This window comes from Papio anubis, chromosome 11 (genome assembly GCF_008728515.1).
Source record: "Papio anubis isolate 15944 chromosome 11, Panubis1.0, whole genome shotgun sequence".
NCBI lineage: Eukaryota > Metazoa > Chordata > Mammalia > Primates > Cercopithecidae > Papio > Papio anubis.
In genome coordinates, this window is record NC_044986.1 from 94,925,787 (window position 1) to 94,953,066 (window position 27,280).

General features: G+C 35.9%; 1 protein-coding gene across 28 annotated transcripts in view; it reads right to left on the reverse strand.

Moving 5' to 3' along the window:
- Nucleotides 1-27,280, reverse strand: part of ZEB1 (zinc finger E-box binding homeobox 1) — a 190,019-nt gene that overhangs the window by 101,979 nt on the left and 60,760 nt on the right. For 10 of the 28 annotated variants that reach the window (XM_017962672.2, XM_017962668.2, XM_017962673.2 and 7 more), the window contains one exon: nucleotides 24,039-24,181. The exons of 6 other annotated variants lie outside the window; for them this stretch is intronic. The gene's annotated coding sequence lies outside the window, so the exon portion shown is untranslated. Of the gene's footprint in view, nucleotides 1-23,493; nucleotides 24,182-26,511; nucleotides 26,612-27,280 lie in introns of all 28 variants that reach the window. 12 more of the 28 variants (XM_017962665.2, XM_017962671.2, XM_017962658.3 and 9 more) reach the window with 3 other exon arrangements.

The window sequence follows — 27,280 nt, forward strand, 5'->3', positions numbered from 1 at the left end:
GTAATACCAATTGTTTTTACTTCTTAAACTGTATATTACATATTGACTTGGTAAAGTCTATTGGAAGTTTGACCACCTTTGACACTTCTATAAGAAAATTTTAACAAGCTCCTTTTTTTCCCTCTCCAATGTTTTGGTAAATTACTAAATAACATACATGCACACACAACTGCTTTCAAATTAGGTTAATTTTCCACAATTTTTTTAATGTCCGTAAGTCATCATTTAAAAAATAATTCCCGGGGGCAGAGCAAGATGGCCGCCGAATAGGAGCAGCTCCAGTCTCCAACTCCCAGCGCCAGCGACACAGAAGACCGGTGATTTCGGCATTTTCAACTGAGAATTACAGGTTCATCTCACTGGGAGTGCGGACGATGGTTACTGGTCGCTGCTGCAACCCGGACCGGGAAACTGAAGCAGGGAAGTGAGGGCATTGCCTCACCTGGGAAGCGCAAGGGGAAGGGAATCCCACCTAGCCAGGGGAACTGAGACACACAGCACCTGGAGGGCCCGGGTGGCACTCCCACCCCAATACTGCAGCTTTGAGCAAACAGGCACACCAGGAGATCATATCCCACACCTGGCAGGGAGGTCCCACCCACGGAGCCTCCCTCGTTGCTATCACAGCAGTCTGTGATCTACCCGGCAAAGGCAACAGCGAGGCTGGGGAGAGCCCGCCATTGCTGAGGCTTAAGTAGGTAAACAAAGCTGCTGAGAAGCTCCAGCTGGTGGGCTCACAGCAGCTCAAAGCTTCCTGCCTGTCTCTGTAGACTCCACCTCTGGGGCAGGGCACAGTAAGCAATAACAAAGCAGCAGACCTCCTGCAGGCATAAAGCGACTCTGTCTGACAGCTTTGAAGGGCGTTAGGATCTCCCAACACGAGGAGGGTTGAGATCTGAAGGGACAGACTCCCTGCTCAAAGCGGGTCCCTGACCCTGAGTAGCCTAACTGGGAGCATCCCACTAGGGGCAGTCTGACACCCACACCTCACAGGGTGGAGTACACCACTGAGAGGGAAGCTTCCAGAAAGCAAAGAATCAGACAGCTACACTGCAGCTGTTGAAATATTCTATCTTCTGCAGCTCTGCTGCTGATACCCAGGCAAACAGGGTCTGGGTGGACCTCAGCAATCTCCAACAGACCTACGGCTGGGGTCCTGACTGTTAGAAGGAAAACTATCAAACAGGAAGGACACCTACCAAAACCCATCAGTACATCACCATCATCAAAAGACCAGAGGCAGATAAATACAAGATGGGGGAAAAAGCAAGGGCAGAGAAAGCTGGAATTCAAAAAATAAGAGTATCTCTAATAAAGGAGGCGCCAGCTCATCGCCAACAACGGATCAAGCTGGACGAATGACTTTGATGAGATGAGAGAAGGAAACTGGTCCATCAAATTTCTCAGAGCTAAAAGGAGGAGTGCGATGCCAGCAAAGGCAAAATCTTGGAAAAAGTGGAAGAATTGATGGCTAGAGTAATTAATGCAGAAGGTCATACGCCGAAATGAAAGAGATGAAACCATGACACAAAAGGAAATCACGGTGACAAATGCACAACTTCCAGTAACTGATTTCGATCAACTGGAAGAAAGAGAGTATCAGCGATTGAGGTCAATAAGATGAAATAAAGCGAGAAGAAGAAATAAAAGAAAAAGAAAGAGAAAAAGAAATGAACAAAGCCTGCAAAATTATGGGATTATGTAAAAGACCAAATCGTCTGACTGGGGTGCCTGAAAGTGGGGGAAAATGGAACCAAGTTGGAAAACACTCTTCAGGATATCATCCAGGAGAACTTCTAACCTAGTAGGGCAGGCCAACATTCAAAATCCAGGAAATACAGAATACCACAAAGATACTCCTCGAGAAAGAGCAACCAGACATAATTACTTAGATTCACCAGGATTGAAATGGAAGGGAAAAATCTTAAGGGCAGCCAGAGAAAGGTCGGGTTACCCTAGAAGCCCACATCAGACTAACAGCAGATCTCGGCCAAGAAACTCCTACAAATAAAAGTGGGGGCAATATTCAACATTCTTAAAAGAAAAGAATTGCAAGCCAAATTTCATATCCAAGCCAAACTAAGTTTCATAAGTGAAGGAGAAATAAAATCCTTTACAGATAAGCAAGTCTTAAGAATTTTGTCACCACTAGGCCTGCCTTACAAGAGACCCTGAAGGAAGCACTTACTAAACATGAAAGGAACAACCGGTGCCAGCCATCTCAAAAACATGCCAAAATGTAAAGACCATGTCGAGGCTAGGAAGAAACTGCATCAACTAATGAGCAAAATAGCCAGTTAATATCATAATGGCAGGATCAGTTCACACATAGCAATATTAACCTTAAATGTAAATGGTTCATGCTCCAATTAAAGACACAGACTGTAAAACTGGATAAAGAGTCAAGACCCATCAGTCTGCTGTATTCGGAGACCCATCTCCTGCAATAGAGACATACATAGGCTCAAGTAAAGGGATGGAGGAAGATTTACCAAGCAAATGGAGAACAAAAAGCGGGGTTGCAATACTAGTCTCTGATAAAACAGACTTTAAACCATCAAAGATCAAAAGAGACAAAGAAGGCCATTGTTACATAATGGTAAAGGGATCAATTCAACAGGAGAGCTAACTATCTAAATATATATGCACCCAATATAGGAACACCCAGATTCATAAAGCATAAGTCCTTAGAGACTTACAAAGAGACTTAGAACTCCCATACAATAATAATGGGAGACTTCAACACTCCACTGTCAACATTAGACAGATCAGCGAGACAGAGGATTAACAAGGATATCCAGGAATTGAACTCATCTCTGCAGCAAGCAGACCTAATAGACATCTATAGAACTCTCCCCACCCCAAATCAACAGAATATACATTCTTCTCAGCACCACATAAAACACTCCAAAATTGACCACGTAATTGGAAGTGACACTCCTCAGCAAATGTACAAGAACAGAAATTATAATAAACTGTCTCTCAGACCACAGTGCAATCAAACTAGAACTCAGGACTAAGAAACTCAATCAAAACCGGCTCAACTACATGAAACTGAACAACCTGCTCTGAATGACTACTGGGTACATAACAAAATGAAGGCGAAATAAAAAGATGTTCTTTGAAACCAATGAGAACAAAGTACTTGAATCTCTGGGACACATTTAAAGTAGTGTGTAGAGGAGAATTTATGGCACTAAATGCCCACAAGAAAGCAGGAAAGATCTAAAATTGACACTCTAACATGTAATGAAAAGAACTAGAGAAGCAAGAGCAAACACAAATTCAAAGCTAGCAGAAGACAGAAATAACTAAGATCAGGGCAGAACTAAAGGAGATAGAGACACAAAAACCCTCAAAAATCAATGAATGCAGGGAGTTGGTTTTAAGAAAAGATCAATAAAAATTGACAGACCACTAACAGACTAATAAAGAAGAAAAAAAGAGAAAAAGAATCATCGGCCTTAATTACAGAAATGATAAAGGGGATATCACCACCGACCCCACAGAAATACAAACTACCATCAGAGAATACTATGAAGCACCTCTCATAAATAAACTGGAAAATCTAGAAGAAATGGATAATTTCCTCTGGACACTTACACTCTTCAAGACTAAACCAGGAGAAAGTTGAATCCCTGAATAGACCAATAGCAGGCTCTGAAGTGAGGCAATTAATAGCCTACCAACCAAAGTCCAGGACCAGATGGTTACGCTGAATTCTACCAGAGGTATAAGGAGGAGTTAATACCATTCCTTCTGAAAACTATTCAATCAATAGAAAAAAGGAATCCTCCTAACTCATTTTATGAGGTAACATCATCCTGATACAAAGCCTGGCAGAATACAACAAAAAGAGAATTTTTTGGGTAAACTATCCCTGATGAACATGATGCAAAATCCTCAATAAAATACTGGCAAACTGATTCAGCAACACATCAAAAGCTTATCCACCATGATCAAGTGGGCTTCATCCCTGGGATGCAAGAGCTGGTTCAACATTACATGAAATCAATAAACATAATCCAGCATATAAACAGAACCAAAGACAAAGAACCACATGATTATCTCAATAGATGCAGAAAAGGCTTTTTGACAAATTCAACAGCCTTCATGCTAAAAGCGCTCAATAAATTGATATTGATGGGCAGCTCAAAATAATAAGAGCTATTTATGACAAACCACAGCCAATATCATACTGAATAGGCAAAACTGGAAAAATTCCCTTTGAAAACTGGCACAAGACAGGGATGCCCTCTCTAGCCCTCTATTCAACATAGTGTGTTGGGGGTTCTGGCTAGAGGGCAATCAGGCAAAGAAAGAAATCAAAAGGGTATTCAGTTAGGAAAAGAAAGTCAAATTGTCCCTGTTTGAATGTATGATTGTATATTTAGAAAACCCCATTGTCTCAGCCCAGAATCTCATAAGCTGATAGCCAACTGTAAAGTCTCAGGATACAAAATTAATGTGCAAAATCACAAGCATTCTTATACACCAGTAAGAGACAAACAAGAGAGCCAAATGAGGAATGAACTTCCGTCACAATTGCTTCAAAGAGAATAAAATACCTGAATCCCAACTTCAAAGGGATGAGACCTCTTCAAGGAGAACTACAAACCACTGCTCAGTGAAATAAAAAGGGACACAAACAAATGGAAGAACATACCATGGTCATGGATAGGAAGAATCAATATCATTGAAAATGGCCATACTGCCCAAGGTAATTTATAAGATTCAATGCCATCCCCATTAAGCTACCAATGAGTTTCTTCACAGAATTGGAAAAAACTGCTTTAAAGTTCATATGGAACCAAAAAGAGCCATCTCCAAGACAATCCTAAGTCAAAAGAACAAAGCTGGAGGCATCCAAGCTACCTGACTTCCAAACTAACAAGGCTACAGTAACCAAAACAGCATGGTACTGGTACCAGAAACAGGGAATATAGACCAATGGAACAAGAACAGAGTCCACTTAGAAATAATGCCACACATCTACAGCCATCTGATCTTTGACAAACCTGAGAGGAAGCCAAGAAATGGGAAATGGTTCCCTATTTAATAAATGGTGCTAAGGAAAAATTGGCTAGCCATAAGTAGAAAGCTGAAACTGGATCCTTTCTTATATTATCACGAAAATTAATTCAAGATGGATTAGAGACTTAAATGTTAGACCTAATACCATAAAAATCCTAGAGGAAAACCCTGAGTAGTACCATTCAGGACATAGGCATGGGCAAAAGACTTCATGTCTAAAACACCAAAAGCAACGGCAGCAAAAGAAGCCAAGAATTGACAAATGGGATCTCATTAAACTAAAGAGCTTCTGCCTGCACAGCAAAAAACTACCATCGAGATTGAACAGGCAACCTAGAATGGGAGAAAATTTTTCAATCTACTCATCTGACAAAGGGCTAATATCCAGAACCTACAAAGAACTCAACAAATTTACAAAGAAAAAACAAACAACCCCATCAAAAAGTGGGCAAAGGATATGAACAGACATTTCTCAAAAGTAATTCATACAGCCAACAGACACATGAAAAATGCTCATCATCACTGGCCATCAGAGAAATGCAAATCAAAACCACAATGAGATACCATCTCACACCAGTTAGAATGGCGATGGTAAAATCAGAGCAACAAGGGTACCGGAGAGGATGTGGAGAAATAGGAACACTTTTACACTGTTGGTGGGGTTAGCCAAACTAGTTCAGCCATTATGGAAAACAGTATGGCGATTCCTCAAGGATCTAGAACTAGATGTACCATATGACCCAGCCATCCATTACTGGAGTATATACTAAAGTTATAAATTATGCTGCTATAAAGACACATCTTGCCCACGTATGTTTGTTGCGGCACACTATTCATAGCAAGACTTGGAATCAACCCAAATGTCCATCAGTGATGGTGGATTAAGAAAATGTAGCACATATACACCATGAATACTATGCAGCCATAAAAGGATAGGGTTTGTGTCCTTTGGGACATGGATGCGGCAAGGAATCATCATTCTTAGCAGAGCTATCACAAGAACAGAAAACCAAACCTTACCGCATGTTCTGCTATGGGGCAGGGGCCTTTGAACAATGAGATCACTTGGACTCAGGAAGGGGAACATCACACACGGGGCCTATCATGGGGGGTGAGAGTTGCGTGGGAGTTATACCTGATGTAAATAGCGAGTTGATGGGTGCAGCACACACCAACAAGGCACAAGTATACATATGTAACAAACCTGCCACGTTATGCACATATGCCCTACAACTTACAGTATAGCAATAATAAATAAATATAAATAAAAATAAAAAAAATAAAAGCATTCCATCAAAAAAAAAAAATAATTCCCATTTTGGCTAATCTGGGAAAAGGAATTAATAACCGAAGAAACATGAAATTTCGGCTTCCTGTTAATTCTCATCTGCAGAACAGGCTAGAAAATTTGTGAGACTCAGTGCAAAATAAAAATTCAGGGCCTCTTGTGTGAAACTGATTAAGAATTTCAAGATGGCAGTAGCAGAACATTAAAAAAGCTGAGCCTTGTGTGACTGTACAGGTTGCACACCCATGAAGCCAGCGTGCTCTTTTCTCCGTGACCTTGACTTTGGTTCACACCATGACCCAGTCCAGTCTCCTGTCAAACACTTATTTCCTCTGAAGTCATCCATCTCTGCCTTCTCTATCTTAGCCACCACAAGGCTTACATTCATGCTCTAATCATGCTACTATCTGCAGATTGAAAAAAATAAAAAGGAGAGATGCAGTTTGAACAAGACAAAAGGCAAGATCCAACCCACAGTTTAATGCAATATCTCCCAATGATCTTTGAATTATTTTAATTGTAACTTAATCTTTACAAGAAAAGAACAGGATATATAAAATGCATACAAAGATGAACTTGCTAGAAAACTGTGTAAGTGATTATTATGTGAAAATAAGCAGTGTTTAAAGTACAACTAAACATGTATTTTTTTTTTTTTTCCGTAAAGGTGAAAACAAATTCCCTCAAGTAGAAGGTATGTATTTTGCTTCTAACCAGAGTATCCAAGTCAGTTAACATATTTTTAAAATTATTTCAAAGCTACAAAGTTGGTAACTTTTTCAGTAAATGAATACTTGCATAGACAAATGCTATATACAGGCAGGTAAAGAATGTACAAAGCAGGTAAGCAGAGGCTTACATTAATTATTAACAAAAAACTATTCATTTATTCTTTCTAAAACAAGAAAAAGAATCACTGTAATAGAGCACAGACTTTAAGAGTTAAAAAAATGGCTACAGAAAAGGGTACACAGCAATCAGAGAAGCAAGGATTATACTGATATATAATCTTCAACTCTAATTGCAATCATAAATTTGTTGCTTCAAGTACATTGTCCCTGCTCTTAAAAAGAATGTGTTCTACTATTTTTTAAATTTCTAAAAGGATAATAAACTGAATCTTTATAACTTTGTGAAAATTTAATATACTAAATATAGACTAGTGTATTCACAGTCAACATGTACATAGTTTACTCCTTAAAGACTATGTGAATTTCCAGCAGCAATCTGCCTTTCACATTTTCTGCATCTGTTTTAAAATGTTATTTTTATTATTTCAGAAATAAAATATGACTTCTGCAGACTTAACAGTTTACCATATAATCAGCATTATCAATGTGTTTTTATTTAAGGCAAAAGTATAAGAGATGTTAAGAAGTACCTAGTTTTAAACTATTTCTTGGAAATGTTTACAATCAATTTATAAAAGGAAAGCTGAATATATAACATACATAATATACTAGTAATCACTCTTTAATATCCACAATACTGGGCATCTTTTAAAGCAGCCAGTGTAAACCAAAATCTGTAAGAATGTTGATTCTATTGTTTTGTCCAAGCTAGCAGATAATTAGGATGAAGACTCTTACGTTTAAAAATGAACTTTTTACATACTAGTCTCATCTCTTTAAAGATCATTATTCCATCTAAGAATTGAATATGCTGACACTCTAAATGTTTTAAAAATAATTCTTTAGTTTTGTCAAATGTTTTAAGCTGCCAGAAAACTGAGTATTAGATAACCCATCATTACACACATGTACACAAGATTCTGATTACAAGAGGAGAATGTAGGGTAAGTGTTTAATACAGGAAAGAATTTGAAAAATTTTTACCAAGTCCTCATACTACAACAATAACTCTTAATAACAATAACTATATTAACTATAAAGGTTACTGTTTATTAAGTATCAGGTTGTATACTTAGTTCTTTACATTCTAATCCTTACAACAATTCTGAAACTTAGTATTACTATTTCTATTTTACACAGAAAGAAATAAAATCATCCTCCAAAATCCAGCTTTTCATTTCTGTTTACCTAAGGTTACACAGTTAGTAGAATAATAAAACCAATATTTGAATTTAAGCGGTTTAATTCCAAAGCCTGCACCTTTTCTATGGTAAGCCTCTCCTACATTATATTTACTATATATATATACTTCTATAACATTATTATATTTGTACTGAATTTCTTTCTAAATAATTTATTGGGATTTCTGACAGCTAATAACAAATAGAGCCCCAAAAGAGTGTATTAAGAAAAATTGCAGAATGCTTTTTCCAAGTTTGGCTTTATACATCCAATTCTCCTTGCTCCCAATTTTGATCTGCAAGAAGCTTCCTCTGGCAGAAAAAAGATAAAGTGAGATGGCAGTTGTGGCACTTCTGGTGTCAAATCAAGCATTTCAGGAGTCAGGAAAGTTTAATCTCCAACAGACTCAGGACTGAGCATTTTATCCTCACTTCATTATAAACCAATGTCTTCATAAAAGGTCACTAAACAGCAATCATGAAGAAACAGTAATAAAGTTCCAATTAAAAACACATACACACACACACACACACACACAGCAATTGTTTCAAAGCTGGAAGAAACTTCAGCAGTCACTAATAGTTCAATACTTATTTCACAGGTGAGAAAACTGAAAGCCAGAGAAGTAAACTACTGTCCAGGGTCCCGCCAGTGATAAATTAAAATTTTTCTTAATGCTTAATCAGGGGCTGTGTCCACTCAGTCAGGCTTCCTTTCAAACTAAACTCATCATTTCAGGAATGCTTTCTCCTCCTACACATACAGATCTTCTTCTTGATCATCAATTTTTTTTTTTCTAGGAAGGATCGTTATTCTTTAGCCACTTGAGATAATACTCTGGAGTAATCTTAGACAAACATTTATTTTACATCTTCTTTATCATTTAATCAGGAGGCAAATCCTACAGCTAACAAAATCCTTACATTTATACTTTCTTTTCTGTTCTTACTGGATGGTAACCATACCATCTCCAACCTACACTTTTCCTACGTCCTCCTCGTTGGCCTTTCTTCCTATCTGGTCTTTCATCTTTCCTGTTCAACAACAACAACAACAACAACAACAACAACAACAACAACAAAATCCTGACTTTTGGTTGCCTTCTGAAAGCTGAAACTTTCATCTGGTATTCAAGGCACTGCCCTACCTAGGTACAAACTCCCTCTCCAGGTTTTAGGGTTTCTTCTTCTTCTTGTATTTTCTCTAACCTCGATTCTGGCTTTAGTCATTCTTGGAAGAAACCTGTCCTCCATTTTTTTTTTTTGTCTCTGTGCAATTAACCAAGCTTTATTATTTTAAAATAACATCGCCAATGCCCATTATGGCTGGAGTTATATCTGTAAGACTGCACCAAACTGTATTCTAAAGGCATTTGGTTAAAAATATATCAGAAAAATTACCATATAAAAACCTAAAAACCTAGCACGATGCTAAAATTGCAGTAAAATTGATGGGATAACAAAGTAGTGTAGTCTCTTCTCCCGTAACACTTATTTTGAAAATGCAAATTTGTTTCAATGCAGTTGGTTTATTAGAGAACTATGTGAGCATAAAGAGAATTTCACCTCTGCTTATGCATGATTTTATCTGTGAGAAACACTAAGTGAACAGAGAAAATTGCTGCCAGCTTAACTAAGTCACATAAGAATAAACAAAAAGCACACCTGCACACATCTCAAGTTACCAGCCACTTCAGTTCACTGTGTTTCTGTTATGAGCCACACCCACCACATGCAATGTTACAACTTTCCTTCAGATTTCAGATAATCCTCCTTCCACCACTTCACAATAACTTGGAGATCACAATCCCATACCTACTTCTACAAGTAAACATCAGCATTTGTGCAAGGTAAAGTGTCACATGTAGAATAGTGGTTATGTATTTCTTAACCATTTAACATATGTAAAACTGTGCTGCACTTATTAGTTTTCTTTTTAAAAATATGTCACTGACAAAATTATTGTGGGCTGTACTCCAACCCCATTTTCCTCACAAGCCCTGTGATTTTTATTGCCCAATCTAATTCTGGGTAATTAGCTAAAGGAAACAATTTAGGCAAATGCAAGAAGTTATATGCACAAATATATCATCTACCATATTATTAATAACAGTAAAACAAAACAGTTGGGACAAAACAATTTATGAATAATGATACATCAGCAAGATGGTCTATTATTAGTCATTTTAAAAGGCTATAATGAAACATGAAGAAATGTATGTCATAATTGAGAAACAAAATTTGTATTATGACTCTATTTAAATCAGTTATGCATACAGTCAAGACAAAATTCATATGAAATTTGAAAATAATTATTTGGTAGTTTTATGTATTTAAAAATTATTTTAAAAAGAAGTTACTTTAACAAAAGCTATGATAGTAGGCTGAATTAGTATTTGTGCCATGCTTTTTGAAGATATAAACTTATAAAACATAAAACAAGGATCCTGAAGAGTTCAGTCTCTGTACTGCCTTTGCAACTCTTCTGGAAATTTAAATTATTTTATAAGTTTTTCTGTAAAAAGTTCCTATTGTACTAAATGACTACTTTTAATGATAAAATATTCTTTTAAAAAGTATCCACATCGTAGCATACTCAAATAGTAATCATATTTAAATTCAAATAACATTTATTTTTTGAGTATTCCATACTTAAAAAAATAGAATAAATGGTCAAAGCTAAGGATCTCTGCAAAAAAGAAAGTTCTACATATATAATGATATCAATGTATACAGTCATATTTCTAACACCTTTAGCTCCATGCATGTCATTTACTGGAATATTTGAATGCTTATTCAATGATCCTGGGAGCTCCCAAAAATCCCTGAACTATGTTAAAATTTTGTGGTGGCTATTTTTAAATTCCACTCATTTATTAATTCATCAGTAATAACCAAGTGTATAATATGGGCCAAACACTATATTTCTATGTGCTGAGGATATACCAGTGAACAAAGGAAACAAAAAGCCTTTATATTCTAATAGAAGGCGGCAAAAAATAAATGAAAAATGTAGGTAAAATATATGGGATGGTAGATGGTAATAGGTCTTCAAGAAAAGAAACATAAAGCAGGAAGGAGAATTGGTGTGAAGTAGGGGAAATCTGCAATTTTAGATCAAGTGGCTAAAGAAAGCTTCGTTAAATTGACATTTGAGTAAAAATCTCAAGTAATGAGAGAATGATCCCTGTAGATATACAGGGAAAGAGTATTACAAAGAACAGCCAGTGCAAAGGCTCTAAAGCAAGAACTTGACTGGAATGTTCTAAGAACAGCAAAGAAGCCAGTGTGGATGACTAGAGCAAAGTGGCTGTGAGCAGGCAGGAGTGGTTGGCAGTGGCTGTCTGGGAATGACAACCCAGAGTACAGAGCCTGGTAGGCTATTTTAAGAACTTTAGTTTTTATTCTGGTTGAGATGAAAAGTCAATGTAGGATTTTCATCAAAAGAGTGACATAATATGGCTTATATTTAAATATAACTACTTTACCTGCTATATTAAGAATGGTGAAGTAAGTCAACAGAAGAAACAGGAAGACCAATTACAGGAGGCTTTTTGCATCAATACAGGTCAGAGATGAAGGTGATTTAGATCACGGTTGTAGGAGTAGAGATAGTGAGCAATAACTGAATCTCAGAAATATTTTTGGGACAGAAACAAGATAATATTTTGGTAACAGAAATGTGAAGAATTATCATATGTGGAATGAAAGGAGGACAGGAATCCTTGGTGATACCAAGGCTGATAAAAAGACAGCAGATGGGAAAAACTGCCGGAGGTAGTTTTGGTGGGGGGAAGATGAGGAATTCAGTTTACTATATCACATTCTAAGAAGACTAAAGGGGCCGGGCACGTTGGCTCACACCTGTAATCCCAGCACTTTGGGAGGCTGTGGCAGGCAGATCACCTGAGGTCAGGAGTTCAAAACCAGCATGGACAACATGGTGAAACCCCATTTCTACTAAAATTACAAAAATTAGCCGAGTGTGCTGGCACACGCCTGTAATCCCCACTACATGGGAGGCTGAGGCAGGAGAATCACTTGAACCCAGGAAGAGGAGGTTGCAGTGAGCCAAGATCGTGCCACTGTACTCACTCCAGCCTGAGCAAAACTGAGCAAAACTGTTTCCACAGAGCAAAACTCCCTATCAAAAAAAAAAAAAAAAAAAAGACTAAAGGACTTCTGATCATTAGCAAATGGATGATCATATAAAGCCATGGTACTATATGAAGTCACTAAGGGAGTGAATGTGCAGTTTTAAAGTCCCCAAAATTCCAAATGTTGGAGCATCCCAATTTAGAGATGGGGGAGGCAAGAAGAAATCAGCAAGAGATTGAAAAAGCAGCAGCCAGAGGGGTGGGAGAAAAAAACCAGGAGAGTGTAATATCATACCTAAAAGGCCAAACAAGGAGTGTTAAACACCATTGCCTGGTCAAATAAGAGAAAGACTGAGATGATCATCTGATTGGCAGCATGGTAGTCATTACGAAGTGCAATTCTGGTGAAATGGCAGGGGTTATAGGAACTGAATTCAGACAGCACAGGCAACAACATACTTCAGAGATACTGGCTGTAAATGAAAGACATGGGATAGTAACTAAAGGAGGAACTGGGAGTAAGATTTTTTTTCAAGATGGGGAAAAAACCCAACATTATTTGTATGTTGGTAAAAAAGATCCAGTAGTGAGGAAAAATGATGCAGAGAGAGAGAAGGCAGAATTGCCCCAATTTTTTGAGACTCACTAATTCCCCCATTAAAAATAATTTCAATATTTATCCAAAATTCAGAACCATAGTATCTCATACAATAATATTAATAAAATATAATACAAAGAAGCCAATATGTATAATGGCTCTAAAAATAAGTATAAATGTTGAAAAAACCAATGAATAATATAATTTTTAACAGCTGCCCTTCCCAACACATTAACAGGTACGCATGTTTTCTTTTGCCTTACTTGCCTTAAGTAAGTGATGTCTTCTAAAACCAAGATTATATTTTAATATTTTTCACTTGCTCTGATTTCTGGTTGCTGTGGAACATATTCACAAAAAACAAAATCTACTTTCACATTCACATAGTTCTTTGAAATAGATTACTAAGTCCACATTTTGTTCTTATACTTTCAAATCTAGACTTTAGAAAGCTAAACTATTAGCTGAATATCCAGTAGAGAAAAAAAGCTTTCTTATTCAGTCAACTTTGCTAAAATTATATAAATATACTCCCAACTTAAAAAATAATATCTATCCACAAGCATTGTATCTGCTTGTAGAATAACACATGCATCCAGGAAAAACTGTACTTTAAACCATGGATTGGGGTTTAAAAAAACGGCCAGTCAGTAAACACCATAGGCTTTGAGGGCCACATAAAATCTCTGTTGCATATTCTCCTTTTTTACAATCCTAATCCCTTACAATCCTTTTAGAAATTTAACAATTTTAAAATGTAAAAACAATTCTTAGGTCATAGGCCATACAAAAACAGTTTGAGGGCTGGATTTGGCCCATGGGCTATAATTTGTTGACTCCTGCTTCAAACGGTTGTACAAAAGATTAAATATGATCCAGGTGAGTCAAATTTCAGGATTGAAGGTGGACACACTGAAAATTATTTATATTCTGCAGAAAGTAGATATATGCCTGTCAAAAAATAGGAAGGAATTTCTACTTGAAATAGCATATTCGAAACATTCTGTATCTAAAAAGCAATTGAGCTGTCCTTTTACTGAAAGCCACTGTATTGATAAAACAGCCACTATCTCTGGTTACATAACCAACCCAACTGATATACTTTTCGGGATTAGCTCTTAAATACTGTATCAGTAAATACTGAAATAAAGGGAAAGCAGTTAACTTGTTTTAATTTCCCCTCTTTAATTTACTGCATTTAAAAAAAAAATAATCCCAAGACGAAGCTTCTGGGGAGGCTGAGGCAAAGAATTGCTTAAACCCAGGAGGCGGAGGTTGCAGTGAGCCGAGATCGCACCAATGCACTCCAGCCTGGGCGACAGAGCAAGACTCCATCTCTACAAAATAATAATAATAATAATAATAATAAATAAAAGTTTTAAGTTAGGAGAGCTCAAGCTATTTTATTAACTTCTTCTGGACTGTTACATACTCATAAAGGCAATGGATCCTTCCTCCAGAAAAAGAAATATATCCAAACTTTTGCTTTAATTTCAGAGAGATCCAGACTCCCTGAAGCCTATCCATGGATCCTGAGCGAAGATACTCTTAAAAGCACAAAAACTTCATTCCTTCAGGTAATTTCACATCAGGTTTCTAAAAAGATAAAAACCTACATAGCTATCACATGGTGGTGAGTAAAGTAAAATTATATTTATAGATAATCTACACATCAAGACAATAATACATGCTTTTATGACTGGTGGATTTTTCAGTAATTCAAAGCTTCTTTAATGAAGTTTTTCTCTCTCTCCTCACATCAGCTTGTGATTTCTGCTACAGTCTGGCCAGTTTCTCACTCTGCTAATATATGCTGTATTTTTTTCTGCATCAATTCTCATGAGATGTTACCCTTGCCTGCAGTGTTCTTGCCGTACATGTTCAAATCCTACCTATTTGTCAGGACCCAAATTAAATTCTACCACTTCCATCATTTTTTTTTTGATACTGTAGCCCATAGTTTATTTTCGTGGGATTCACTGCTTTTATAAACACTACTAAAACAGCGAGTCATATAATAATTTGTGTTATCACACTGTTTTTGTATGTTCTGAGTATCTCCACAATGGTGCCAGTAACAAAAGGTAGGAATACTTCTCACTATCATCTTAGGCTATAGCACTATTATACATGACATATTTCATAAGTAATTATTAAATAAATGAATTAACTTAAATGGCTTCTGAAAATACTGATTTGGTTGCTCAATGTAAACCTGAATTAGAGGCAAAAATTTAAAAGAAAAAACAACTCAATGTATATTTACAGTGTTGTGCAACAACAAAAAACTTCAGTGAAATGAAATTGAGCATTTAATTTTTAAAACTGTATTATCTGTTAAGTGACAATGCCCAAAGCTAGAGAAAACTGTATAAACTGAAGTACATGATCATGATTACTTAGCTGTTCCTCTCCACCCCATGGACATGATGGCATAAGAATAAACTGCCTTGATTTTAGTTCCAGTTTTGTGGTCTAAATATAGCACTGAATCATAACTGGCTGGCATAAAAGTCTATTTAATGTTCCAGTAGGTCTTAGGCATTTGTTTCATTCAGTGCTAGACTTATTAGTTATTTTCATACAAAATTTTCCAAGAGTGTAACTAGTCCCAGGCAGCATTGAAAAGTGGTGAAGTCCCTCCTTTACAGCTCCTACATCACTCTTTTGGCATCACATTGCTTTAAAATCAGGTGTGTTCAACCTGCTCTCTGATGCTGAGGGTTCCCCCTGTGGCACCCTGCCTAGGTTTGTGCTCAGGTCAGACTTCATCCCTAGCTTTCTTTTCTTTCCCCTGCCCAAATCTCATGAATATTTACTTCAGTCCATTAAAGTCTTACTAAATAAGTAGGTTATTTCCTATAAACAAACTCATTTTAAGGTGTGTTTATTGCGCTAATTAAAGGAAAGACTATAATGTTGGAAAAACAATGTTTTTAAGTTTGAAGGCATTTCACCAATGCCTTTCATATCATCAACCTAGGAAGTGCTACTCTTCTTGCATAAAGTTAGCACCAGTTTAGAGGAATTATATTCTATAAAAAAAAAGAAAAAAAAACCATGAGGTGTGACAAAACCACTCCTAACACATTTAGGAAAAGTATCTCGTGAGATTCAGAGGTGAAGAGCAGTGAGAATAGACAAGATTTGCAGTTATCCATATGTAGAACTATTTGTTAGCACACTATGGTTAATGAAGGTAAAGTTATTCATAAATTCAGTTAATAAAACAGTTAGTTGTATAAGCAGATCTGTGCAATGTTTCACAGGTGACTTAACTGTATCAGAAATTGAATTCGTTAATCCCCTCTATTACTAAAGCATGAGCAACAATCCACTTCCTCTCTAGTATTTGGACTTAATGAAGGGCACTGCCATTAACCCCTGCCCAAGTCAGGACCCAGGAGTTATCTCTGGTGTATCTGATTCTTCATCCCCTCATCCAATTAATCCCTACATCCTATAAGTTCTAACTTGTAAATATCTCACTATATGCCCACTTCTCTTCATCCTCATTGTCACCACACTAGTCAAGCCCCAGTATCTCTTTCCTAGATTTACTGTGAAGTTTACTAAATTCACACCCTTCCATCCTTCATGATGCAGATTCAGCAATCTCAGAAAAATGCAAATCTGTGGTACATGCATACGACGGAACATTACACAGCTATGTGAACGATTAGCAATCATAGTCAACAATATGGACAAATCTCATAATCATAATGCTTCTTTCACCCAAGTGAATACACATTGTATGCCCCTATTTATATAAAGTATAATGTAGGCAATACCCTCCATATACAGCGAGAAGTCAGGCAAGATGTCTCCTTGGTGGGCAAGAGACAGGACTGACTGGAAGGAAAATGAAGGGGAACTTTTAGGATGCTGGTATTGTTATTTTTCTTCATCTGGGTGTTCATCACGAATTTTCACATCTGTGAAAATTCATAAAGCAGTATGCTCACACTTCTAGATGTATTAGGCATTAATAAAAAATTTTAGAAAAAATACAAATCTGATGGTCAATGTCTTCCCACTGTTCTCAAGCTAAAGCCCAAAGGCTAATATCTAATACTGACTTGCAAGATATTTCACCATACAGTGTCATCTTTCCCTCTCTCCATGTCTTTTATCTTGAATGTGTTTTGTTCTTCTTCTTCCTTTATGACTCTCACATCTGCTGTGCCCTCAGCTCAAAACACCACCTTGCCTTCTCATTTGGTTTAAATCTAATGTGCCTCAGATTCAGTTAAAATGTCATTTGTGCAACCTGAAATAGATTGTAGTTTTGTTTTCTGACCCCAGATTGGGTTATCATCACCTCCATCTTCCCACCATCACTCCTCTTTAGCCGTGAGGGCAGGCAATGTGTTTTGTTTACCACTCTACTCTCACAGTTCTCTATAGATTTGATGACTGAATATATTTACTTATATCCTATACAAGGACATGGCAGGTAGCTGTGGCAGTTTCAAAGTCTAACTACTCCAGTATAAATGATTAGATTGCTGAGTGTTTGATATGCAAACTTAAAGGAAATAAAAGTTAAACATTAAATTGTTTATACACAAAAAGATATAAGCCATCCATATATCTCTCAAGCACAGGGAGAAGTCACTTTTAATGGTTCTTAAATGTATTTGAAAATTCTATTTTAAAAAATAATCTATGGCAATAAAACTCTTGAAACAAAATCATAAACTTTTAGTCACTGTCTACACACAGATGTTGAATTATTTTTAATGTCATGAAAACCAAGAACCCAGTACTGTTTTAATGAATTGAGTGAGCTCAACTAATTGCTTCAGTTTCTTTTAATGAGAAGTCAAAAAAATATTTAATATCTGTCTACCTCAACTTTTTTGAAAAAAACTATTTTACAAATATTTGCAAACATTCCTAAGAAGATTTTAAGCTTTTCTAAATTAAACATAAAATAATTGGATGAATACAAAGTAAAAATATAACTTTTTATTTGTTAGAATTACCCATGGAAAATAACACAGGTGGCCTATCAAGTGGCATTCACAAACTGTTCTTCCTGGATAAAAAAGCAAAATCTGGTCACTTTTTATAATGGCAGAAAAGCATAGAGTGATAATTACCTTGAGTGAAAATGTCCAAAGGAATAAAAACAAAACCAAAACTATGATGTTTCAGAAGCCAGTATCATTTTCTATAATGAGTTTTATACTATGCATTTTAGAATCTTTAAGCATAATTTAATTTAAATAAAAAATATAAATAGTACAGCTGGGCATGCTGGCTCATGCCTGACAGTCTCAGCTCTTTGGGAGACCAAGGTGGGAGGATCGCTTGAGCTCAGGAGTTTGAGACCAGCCTGGGCAACATGACGAGACCCCTGTCTCAACAAAAAACACAGAAAAATTAGCTCAGCATCTTGGTGCACACCTCTGGTTCTGGCTACTGGGGAGGCTGAGACAGGAGGATGGCTTGAGCCTCAGAGGTTGAGGTTCCAGTGAGCGGTGGTTGTGCCACTGCACTCTAGGCTGGGTGACAGAGTGAGACCTTGTCTCAAAAAAAAAGAAAAAAAATATATATATATGGATATATAATATCTATATAAAAGTATAGTAACATATTTTACATTTATATATATGTAGTGTTCCAAGTTGCCTTACTTTTTTTCTACTCCTTTCAGAAAATAATTGTCTTGTTTATCATCCTCTAAATTGCTTTTTATTCTAATATTCAATTTATGGCATAAATGCACTAGATTTTAAACTAGACAGATTTTACTGGTTAGTACCAAGAAAAGAAAAAGAAAAATGGTATTTCCTTTAATTTGAGAAAAAGGTATTAGTTTTGCTAATTAATACAGAACTTGCTTACTTACCATTTCTAAAGTCCTACTATAACATTAAAAGCATCTTAAGATCAAAAAGACCTAAAAACGCCCTAATCACTGAAAAACAACATGAAGTGTACACAGGCTACTGGAGAATTTCTTTAACTAGGGTTCAGAACCAAAACTGTCCCAATAATGCCCAGTGTAATGTTTATTAAGGCAATTACCTACTTTTTTAATATTCTAGAAATACAAAAATAACATTATTCACCTATTTTCTTGAGTTTTAGTTTTGGAGACAGAATTTGAAAAGAGAAAAAGGGATTTAAATTATAATGGATAATTCGTTTTCTTTTTAATCTATCTTCAAGAACTTATCACATAGTCTCGTACTTTATTGGAAGGCCATTTTAATGTTAACTAGTAGAGTTCACTCAAAGGGCAGAACAGAAGAAACCATTAGCAAACTGACGCTCCCATTTAGGCTGGTATTTTCAAGTTTAATTAATTGAAGTAAATGTATATTTCTTTTAAAAATCAGTATGAATTTTAAAGAAATAAACTTTTCACAAGTATTACTTTTCAAATGAATGAAGGTAAGTTACTTAAATTCTTTAAACTTCAGTTTATCAGTAAAATGAACACTTTAGACTAGATCACAGTGGTTGTTGACCAATTTTTTTGTTATGAAATCCTCTGAGAATATGGTGAAAATTATGGACATTCTCCCCAGTAAAAACACATGTATACAAAATATGACTGTAATTTTAGGGGATTCGCAGAATCTCTGAAATCCATCCAAGGATCCCCAGGTAAAAAGGGTACTAGATAATATTTCAGGTCTTTTGTAGCTTTAAATTATGGTTTCAGAAATAAGGCAAAAGCCTTTAAACAAAAGGAAGTCAGTCTTGAGAATAAAAGTGAAAACGCAGACACAACTCATTAGTTTACTCATTGCTGTTGAAGACATTAGCTAAGAAAGGCTGAACACCTTACTTATATATAGATGTGTTAATCTGACAAAATAATTCATACTTGAGATCAGATTCTTACATAAACCCAGGATATTTCTAGACATGAAAATGTGTGACATTCACAGCTTTCAAATGACAGTAAATTGTCTTCCTCATCCCAACTCCACCATCACCACCAGCTCCAATTCCTTCCCTCTTGGAGTGAGGAAATAATATTATATACCGAAAGCTATATTTGAGACCTTTCAGGTGACTGTTTTGGGGGAGGGGCAATATTTTCAGATTCTGACATTTCTTATTTAAAAATAATTATTGGATCACACATACACACACAAAAACTTACCTGTAGTTCTTGTTCTCTGAAGGAAATGCAGTAATTGAAAACATCCCCACACTCTTGGGTACATTCTCCTAAGCGTGAATGGATTTGGAATGCGCCATAGCTTAACTTTGGAACTGCTAAATTATGCCACTCTGCATTGGCAGTTGGCATCCACCTGCCTACATAAATAATGTAAACCCGTCACCTAGAGTCATGCACTTTGTGAAGGAAAAGTATTCTCTGGAGGGAGAGGGAGGTGGTGCAATGACTATCTTTCGAGACAAATAGTCTCTTCTGTAGCGCTTAAGGAGGGCAGATCCACACTACTAAGGAGGTGATTGTATGCTTCAAAAATAGTACTAAAATTAATACATTAAAAATGTTAAAGAATGAAAATGGAAAGATGTTCCTCTGTAAAAGAAGCTCTTAGGAGACCAACTGTTGAACTGGTCAGGATCCAATGGTCAACACCAGAGCAAAGAATTACAAGTACTTAAATACTTGTAACAAAGTAGGCCTAATCCTGGCATTCAGTAGCCTTGTATTTTGTGTTAATGCTTGACTACCAGAGATTTATGTGACAGATGCAATGGAAACCAATGGTAGGAAAATACCTTGAAATGGCCAAAACCCTGAAAACTGCTATGGTTACTGCCAAGGGAGAATTAGTTTTCAAGAGAAATGATAGCAGCAATGTGCTGTTAGATGATCTACATTTTATAAATTCAAGTAATCATTCAAATTATAAAATTTCGTAAACCTTACACGTTAATGTAATAATTTAGATTTAAAATGTTTAAATATGTATGGACTAAATCCTTGTCATTTGACCCCTCTTCTGTCTTAAACGTACTAGATCATTAGGAAGAAATGGGCTACAGATATTTTCTACTTTACAGGCTGATTTTTGGAGGGTTATTAAAATCCTGTGCAGAGGAAGTCATGCTCTATTTTCTAGTCCTCCAAGATCAGGCAGCCTGATGATGTCTTCTTCTCAAGTTAAACCAGAGAAGGTTGTCAGATAAAATACAGGACACCCAGTCAAATTTGAATTTCGAATAAGCAGTAACTTTTTTGGTAAAATTTTGCCCCAAATATAGCATGGGACATAATTACACTAAGCCATTATTTGTTATTTACTTGAAATTCAAATTACACTGGACATCCTGTTTTGTTTTGTTTTTTTCCTTCTGCTAAATTTGGAAACTCTAAACAAGGGGAGTTCGCAGGATCATCCAGTGGATTTTAGCATGTATGAGGCTAAAATGAGAATTCCACTCATTGTCTAGATCTGAACTGTGGAATATGGTAACTACTAGCCACGTGTGGCTATTGAGCACTTGAACTGTGGCTAGTCCAACATAAGATGTGCTATGAGTATAAAATACACAGACTTTGAATGCTGAGTATGAAAAAAATCTTATAAAACATTCTATTAATTATATGTTGAAATAATATTTTTGTGTCTATTGGGTGAAATAAAATGTAATGAAAACTAATTTTGCTTCTATTTTCTTAAATGGCCATTAAGAACTTAAAATTACATATGCGGCTTTTATTTATGGCTCAAATTATCTTTGTACCATATAGTGCTGGTCCAGATGCCTCCAAAGGCTAGAATTTCTTTGTTGTCCCATTTCTAAAAAAAATCAGTATTGGTAAACACATAAGACTGCTTCTCTCACCTCCCTCCAGCTATCAGAGTAGGTAAAGAGCATGATCATGCCACGGGAACAAAATTTCTAGTAGGGACTAGCATGAAGTGGCTAGGAACACTTCAAAAACAAAAACAAAATGTGGCATACTGATACCTACGAAAGACAAATCAGAAACCTGATCTTTGACAAATCATTCTTACATGATTAAAAAGAGAAATAAACTCTAATATGGGTATGTGTATATGTACACATGAAAATCAAATCTTCTCCCAGATATTAGTTTCAATGGAAGAAGCCCTCAGTACCATTATTTTGGGTTTTCCCTCCTACACATGATCAAAATCATAGAACAATAGTTGATTTTGTCACCTACTATGAATTGAGATGGATAAGTTATTAATAAGAATTATTAGGAAACGATCTTATTTTTGATACTGTAGTTACAGAGGGCAAAATCTCATAGATCTCGTAGGTCCCCATTTTATTTATACATCCTACAAAGAAGTATGTTTGGGGAGATTACAAGTATTTTAGTTAGAATAAATCTTTAGTTTGGTTAAGAAACAATAACCTGTTTAGTTATTTCTATAACCCACCTTACAATTTTCATTAGGTTGGAGATTTAATTCAAAGTGTTTTCTCAACTGGCTAAAAGAGATAACACATTTGTCCATTCTATGCTGTTATGAAGGCTAAGATATTTAGCATGCTCTTGCAAATAAAAATTCAAAAAAACTGTACATATATATAGGTTATCTGTATACACCCAATAATCTATATTTCTTTTCTAATAAAACCTACATGATAATCTGTTTTGAAGATTTAAATCTTTTAAGTTTACCTGCAGTTATAATAACCAAGACTAGTTCTAACTCCTCAATCATTTACATACAAAAAAAGTAAATTGGTTCTCAAGGTTTTTCAAAAAGGTCCAGTTTGCATTTTTTCCTCATTCTAACAGCAAACACACAAGTATTTCTTCTCTTTAATATCTTTTATTATACAGATAAAGGAAGAACAACGGTTTTGAAAAGACAAAAAAATTATCCTGCATCAGAGGCAGAGTTGCTAGACAAAAATCAGCAGATTACTCCCCAATTTAATGGTCCATAAGTTGTTCACATTTTGTAGAACTAAAGTCTTCAGGATCACTTTAAGAGCTTTAAGAAAAGATGAATGAAATGAAATGGACATATTTAATTTCTTCATCAGTACTTTAAGTCTTCATTGTTAATACTAGAGAATACTGGGAATTACAATCTAAAATGTTTTACTAGACATTTAGTCTCTTGTTATTCAAAGTATTCTTGTCTAAGACTGACCTAATGCTAATATTAATGACATTTTTGAAATCAGTATGCTTTTGTTGTTCCCCATAGTCAATTAATGATATCCAAATGACATTTTAATTTAAGACTGGTCATTTTGAGAGACATCTATAGATTATATAAGTTAACAATAAGGTTTTCTGATGTTAGAATTTGGAAGTAAAGCACAGACATTAATTTGTTTATCCTTCATAAGGTTTCCCTGATAGAACCAACATATTTATTCTTCATTTCCTGAAGACAGGAAGAAGTTGTAAGATGAAAAAGAAATTGCCAATTTTAAGTAATTTTTTCAAGTTTTAAGTAATCTTTTTCAATTAAGATCTGACATAAAAAATTTTATGATTACATACCTTTTAAAGATTAGACGGCCTTTGCTTCCACACTTTCTGAAGTGTAATACAGAATACAAAATGGTTTGAGGGGCTTTCCCTGAAGTAAAGATAAGATACAGCTTCAAAAAGATCATGAAAAGTAATTCTTCAAAGCTGGTTCTATCAACTGAAACTATTATGTCACTAGAGGGCCTAAATGGTGTCATTGTTTCAAAATTCTTAATCCATATCTCAAGACGTACAAAAAAATTCTTGATTAACCCCAGCAGTTATTAACTGAATATAAAGGCAGACTAAACTAGAAACAGGTTTTATTATGACTGGGATTTTTTTTTTTAAGTAAAACAAAACAAAAATGTCCATACCTCCACAGGGCATGCTTCACTTCTAAATAACGAAAAGCACCTCTTGATGAATGTGTGATGTCCTATTAACAGGTAGCTGTCTGGGTCTCCCTTCTGTGAGAACATCTGAAGGTCTCACACCCTCGATGGAGCATTCCAAAACCAGTCTTAGGTTAGGAGCCTGGGCCCACGAGTGCGCACTCACTACACAGTGCTTACCTTTAGAGAACAAGGTGGCTGACACAAACTGATCAAGTTCTCACACCCCACACCTCCAAGAACACTGAAAAAGATCTGCAGATCTTTCTTGGTGCAGGAGGGACCTCTTTATATTCCTCTTGTGGTGGAAGTTTAAGGTTGTCCTGAGGGAGGAGAGAAGAGTAAAAGATTATACTGAGATCATACTATTAGGATCAAGCTTATTTTTCCATATTACAAAATGAAGTTTTGAGAACAGAAATTAGATGAAATCATCAGTATGCTTAAAATCACATTCTCTTCATTCACAAAAATATCTCCTCTAAATACTGCATGTTTCAAATATTACTCCTTAGACCCAAAACTTTAAGTGACTAGTTCAATGTCTACCCCCATCACTGGGAAGTTGAGAAGTTGAAAAAAAATACAGAAAAACTGTAGGCTGCCAAATGATCATAGTTATAAATTCCGTTTAAAAAAAATATATACAGCTAAACTCATTAAAAAGCAATGAGTTAGAGCCAGCGGGAATTCTGTCCTCCCTTTGTATTTCTAATATAATGGCATATGCTATTTCCTAACAACTAACAGAAAAGTAGCCCTTTGAATTGTGTTAAATGCCACAGAATCAATAAATTACTCTACTATAATCAATACATTAATTTAGTATGAATCAACAGTAGAATCAATCTACTAGAATATAAAACTCCATGAGGAAAGGAAGTCTGGCTTTGTTTTTTGACACACTATCTGTAGTACCTTAAATAGGTCCTGGTACATAGTAAGCATTTAAAAAAATTTTGATTATTAAGAAGAATATTAACCAATCAGTCAATATTCTTAAGGTGAAACTTACATAAAATGAAACAAAAGCCTACAAATGTTCTGAGGAGCTTGAAAATATGTTATACAAAATAATACTACTATAAATGCTTAATTATATATTAAATAACTGTTAGGAATACAATATTTTAAAATGCCATATCCTACAATATGAATGAGAAAATACTATAAATAAATTATTATGATCCAAACTCCTTGAAAGGAATGGAATGCTTTAAGATCAGGAAATCATGCAGAGTACTTTAAAATATACTATTAAATACCAAATATCAGAAGAAGAATATTAATACAGATGAAAAGTAATACACCTTCTTAATGCTTTAGTATTAACAGTTTTTGTCCAGAGTGTAGAGCAATATAAATCAAGTGATAAAATGGTTGTCTATAGGTATAATTCTGCCTAAGTAAATCATTACTATAATATTAAATTGAAATCAGAGGATGCTATTCTATAAGTATGGTTTTCTTACGTATTTTAATATGTACATTTTGTCTGACTGCAATAAACAGAATCTTATTCATTTGTTTTCCTTTAACTTAAACTATTATTAAAAACACAGAGACTTATTTCCTTTAAATGTTTTCCAACTGTTTCCAAATCTGATAAATTAGGGAGAAAAAGAAGAAACACTGGTAGGGTGTGGTGGCTCACGCCTGTAATTCCAGCACTTTGAGAGGCCGAGGCGGGTGGATTACAAGGTCAGGAGTTCAAGACCAGCCTGGGCAACATGGTGAACCCCATCTCTACTAAACATACAAAAATTAGCTGGGCGTGGTGGCAAGCACCTGTAATCCCAGCCACTTGGGAGGCTAAGGCAGGAGAATTGCTTGAACCCGGGAGGCGGAGGTTGCAGTGAGCCGAGATTGTGCCACTGCATTCCAGCCTGGGTGACAGAGCAAGACTCCATCTCAAAAAAAAAAAAAAAAAAAAGAAGAAATGCTAAAATCAACATCAGATTAATGGTACTGATAAAGGACTGAATGTGTATACTTAAAAAACTCTAATATGTAAGGCCAAAAGAATCAGAAGAAACAGCTGTTTATAAAGTACTTGATTCCATTTGACCCCAAAATCTGAAAATGTAGAATTAAAACTCAAAACATACTGGACAATGTGTATGGTGCATTTCATTTCAGAGTAGAAGATATCATTTGCTGTATGGTCAAAACCACAGTAAGAAAACAGGTAGTAAACTTGGGATGTATGTCCACCCTTTATCACTAAAATAATGCTTTAATGGACAGATTATGGTTTGATTACAGGCAGTAAAAACCTTTCCACATTTCACACATAATTCAATTTTATATCTTGTCTTGGGGAATCAGGTTTAAATGTGAAAAAAAGAGACTTAAAACAAAACTTTAGGCTAAAGAAATAAGTGTACATAAAAACTCACTTAATTTAAAAACAATTTTCCTATTTTCAACATCCTGTAAACCTCTGAACTAACTCTGGGGGAAGGGGTGAAAACGGTTACCAAGTACTAAGTGCAGATAATATGACAAAAAGAGCTAAAACGGGGTAAAGGCCAACACAAAGTTGGAAATCCTACTGAAAGGAAAAGACTGCTAGCTGGTTGAATCTCCCAGGCCAACAAGGGCGAAAAGGGAAAACAAACTCCCAAGACAGAGGAACTGACTAGAAACTTACTCATGCTGTGGATAACGGATCCCTTGCCTCATTTCCACCTCAGAGGATGAAGTCTAAGTTTACCACATTCAGAGATTTCATGCTGAATTTTTCATTTCACCTGCAAATACAGACTACTAAGCCATACTAACATCTCACTTTAAGTTCCCTACAAAACTTCCCTGAGCAATCTACTTTCCTTCTTTAATGCTGGCCAGTGTTTCTCATGCAATCTGTAGTGAAGGACTGTTTTCTTCCCACTGGGGACCCATGTTCATGGACTACCATTATGACTATACTCAGCTCACTCAACATAAAACTCTCCAGGCAACTGAGTTAAAACTACTGGCCTGCACTTCAACCAGGGAGACAGGTGATGTGTCTGAATGACAGAAATATGACATGACTATAAGAGTTTCTAAACCAATACAGAAATTGAGAGTAAGCATTTAGTCATGGATTGATTAACAAACCAGCACCAGTTCATAGCCCATTCTTCAAGGAGCACTGGTGTAGGCCAGGCGCAGTGGCTCAAGCCTGTAATCCCAGCACTTTGGGAGGCCAAGGCAAGTGAATCACTTGAACTCAGGAATTCCAGACCAGCCTGGGAAACATGGAGAAACCCCGTCTCTACTAAAAGTACAAAAATTAGTCAGGAGTGGTGGAACATGCCTGTAATTCCAGCTACCTGGGTAGCTGAGGCAGGACAATCACTTGAATACAGGAAGTGGTGAGGCTGCAGTGAGCTGAAATGACGCTACTGCACTCCAGCCTGGGCGACAGAGTGAAA